This window comes from Denticeps clupeoides, chromosome 10 (assembly GCF_900700375.1).
Source record: "Denticeps clupeoides chromosome 10, fDenClu1.1, whole genome shotgun sequence".
Taxonomy (NCBI): domain Eukaryota; kingdom Metazoa; phylum Chordata; class Actinopteri; order Clupeiformes; family Denticipitidae; genus Denticeps; species Denticeps clupeoides.
The window spans coordinates 9720938-9724600 of NC_041716.1; positions in this window are offsets into that span (position 1 = coordinate 9720938).

Here is a 3663-nt window from a genome sequence, read left to right on the forward strand (position 1 = left end):
TGAAGCTTTAGACATCAACAGCTTCCGGGTGTTAATCAGGAACGAATGCTCAAGAGAAACCTCGATACCAGTGGGGACAGTGATTGGATGTATGTATTATGTGGACTCCGTGACCAGTATCCCACCCAAAGACACAGTTCCATCAGAGTTCGATGTAAACATGATTGATTTTGGAGACTCACCAATCTCAGAGCAGTGGAAAAATAGACTCCGCACAAAATTGGCTGAGAAATCCCATGTCTTTTCAGTCCATGATTGGGATGTTGGTTTGGCCAGGGGGGTTGAACACAAAATTCGCCTGTCTGACCCTCGACCTTTCAGAGAGCGATCTCGTCGTCTGGCTCCTGCTGACATTGAGGATGTGAGGCAGCACCTACAAGAACTGCTGCAGGCGGGAATCATTACTGAGTCTCGAAGCCCTTATGCTTCACCAATAGTAGTGGTTAGAAAGAAGAATGGAGCTGTTAGAATGTGCATAGATTACAGACTATTAAATAGCCGGACTATTCCAGATCAGTACACCACACCCTGTATTGAAGATGCACTTAATGCCTTATCAGGGAGTCAGTGGTTTTCGGTGCTTGATTTGCGTAGTGGATACTACCAAATTGCTATGTCTGAAGAAGACAAGGAGAAAACAGCCTTCATTTGCCCATTGGGGTTCTTCCAATTTGAACGGATGCCTCAGGGAATTACCGGAGCTCCATCGACCTTTCAGAGGTTAATGGAGAAAGCTGTTGGAGATATGAACCTCCTGCAGGTCTTGGTTTACTTAGACGATCTGATTGTCTTTGGAAAAACCCTAGAGGAACATGAAACCAGGCTTCTCAAGGTTCTGGATCGCCTTGGGGAAGTTGGGTTGAAGCTTTCTATGGATAAATGTCAGATCTGCCTACCAAAGGTGAAGTACCTTGGACATATTGTGTCTGCAGATGGTGTCGCTCCAGATCCAGGAAAGATTGAGGCAGTGACTAGATGGCCAAAACCAACCAATCTTAAGACTTTACAATCTTTTCTTGGATTTTGCGGTTATTATCGCAGGTTTATTGCCAATTATGCCGCAATTGTGAGACCTCTGACTGAGCTCACAAAGGGTTATGCGCCCACGCAAAAGAGTAGACGAGTCACGCAAGGTGCAGAGAAAGTCTATTGGAAAGTGGCGGAACCTTTTGGGGAAAGATGGGATCAGTCATGCACAGATGCTTTTGAGCAGATTATTCACTGCCTAACTCATGCCCCTGTTCTGGCCTTTGCAGACCCTGAAAAACCCTATGTCCTGCATGTAGACGCTAGCCTAAAAGGTCTAGGTGCAGTGTTGTACCAAGAGCATCTAGAGGGGTTAAGACCAGTTGCATTTGCAAGCCGAAAATTGAGCCCTTCTGAACGAAACTACCCTGTACATCAACTGGAGTTCCTGTCTCTTAAATGGGCAGTGGTTGACAAGTTTCATGAATATTTGTATGGCGCAAGATTCACTGTACGTACGGATAACAACCCCCTTACTTATGTGTTGTCTACTGCAAAGCTCAGTGCGGTTGGGCATAGGTGGTTGGCTGCCTTATCAACCTATGAGTTCGACATTCAGTATCGGCCTGGCCGTCACAACATTGATGCTGACCTGTTGTCCAGGAATATGACAGAGACAGGAGAATGGGTGACTCTACCACAGTCTGGGGTAAGAACTATCTGTCAGCAGGTGGTTGTCCCCGAGGCCCCTGACACATCATCCTGTTGGGTGGGCCAATTGGGAGCATCCCCTGAATGTATTCCTGACTTCTATGCCTTCCCAACACACATGAGAATGAGATCATTGGAATTTATGTCCACACAAACTCTCAAAAAGGCTCAGGAAGATGATGAGATTATCAGACCAGCATTACAAGCTATCAAACAGGGTCATTGGACGGAAGATAAGAACCTTTCAATGGAGCTGTCACGACTGAAAAAAGAGACTGGGAAGTTGTGCATAAAAGAGGGAATACTATATAGAGTAACCAAAAAGCCATCCGGAGAAGTGGTCAATCAGCTTGTGCTGCCGAAAGAGTTCCGGGAAATGGTAATGAGAGCAATGCATGATGATCTTGGACATCTGGGACAAGAAAGAACCATTGACTTGATTAGGAGCCGATTCTTTTGGCCTAAAATGTCAGTAGATGTTGAAGAATACATAAAGAATTGTGGAGAATGCATCACCCACAAGACCCCTCAACTGAGAGCAGCTCCATTGCATCAAATTGTGACTCATGGACCTATGGAGCTTGTGTGCATGGACTTTCTTTCCATGGAACCTGATTCAAAAGGTATCAGCAATGTACTAGTGGTCACAGACCATTTTACACGTTATGCTCAGGCTTATCCGACAAAAAGCCAAAAGTCCCATGTTGTAGCCAAGGTCCTTATGGAGAAGTTTTTTGTGCATTATGGATTGCCGGCGAGGATTCATTCCGATCAAGGAAGAGATTTCGAGAGCAGGCTGATCAGGGACCTGTTGACCTTAATGGGTATTCGCAAGTCACGAACGACCCCATACCACCCACAAGGAGACCCTCAACCAGAGCGGTTTAATCGCACATTACTTTCCATGCTGGGTACCCTTGGTCATGAGAAGAAACGCACTTGGAGTCAGCATGTGGGCTATTTAGTTCATGCTTACAACAGTACCAAGAGCGATGCCACAGGGTTTTCACCCTATTGCCTGATGTTCGGCAGAGAGGCCAGACTTCCTGTTGACCTGTGTTTCGGAACATCTCCAGACGGGGTGAGGGATGCCTGTCATTTGCAGTATGTCTCAAAGCTGAAGGAAGACTTGAAGCAAGCATACAAACTAGCTTCTGACGCAGCTAATAAAAGACATCAAAGAAACAAGAGACTGTATGATCAGCGAGTTACTTTCCAGTCCATAGAGATCGGGGACAGGGTGTTACTTCGGAACTTAGGACTGAGAGGTAAACACAAACTAGAGAGTAGGTGGAGTCCTGATCCGTATGTTGTGGTGGGAAAGATGCCTAATATACCAGTGTTTAAGATCAAGCGAGAAGATGGAACACGTGGTATCAAGACAATCCACAGGGATCATCTGCTTCCCATTGGACAGCTGGTGAGAATACCATCAACCAGCATAGTTGATAATTCACTTTCCAGACCAAGGACCAGAAGAAAGAGTCATAGAAACGGGACAGAAACGAGAACCGAGCCTCAGGAAGATCAGGATTTTTCTGACACATCTTCTGACTTAGAGTATTTTGTAACTCGTCATGCCACTCGTGAAAAGAACGTGCCTAGAATCAGGAATGCCACTGAAACACTGGGAGATATGGAAGATGAAGAGGACTCTCCGTTAAATCAAGATACCAGTCAGGTTGATGGGACTACTACATCTGAGAGTGAGATGGAAGATTGCCGAAGGACTGAAGAGGAGACTAGTGTAGTTTTAGAACAGAACGTGGATCCTGAATTGGAATCTGAACCAGAACTGCTCACTGATTCTCATAGTGATATGCAGAACACTAGATCAGAATGCAGGCCAAAACGAGCTGTGAAGCCTGTAGTTAGACTCACCTATGATGGGCCTGGTAGATCTAGAGATCAGCCTCTGACTATTGTACACAGGGGTATTGTCATTAAAATTGGCCAACGTTGAAGATAGCAATGCTTAGTACACCC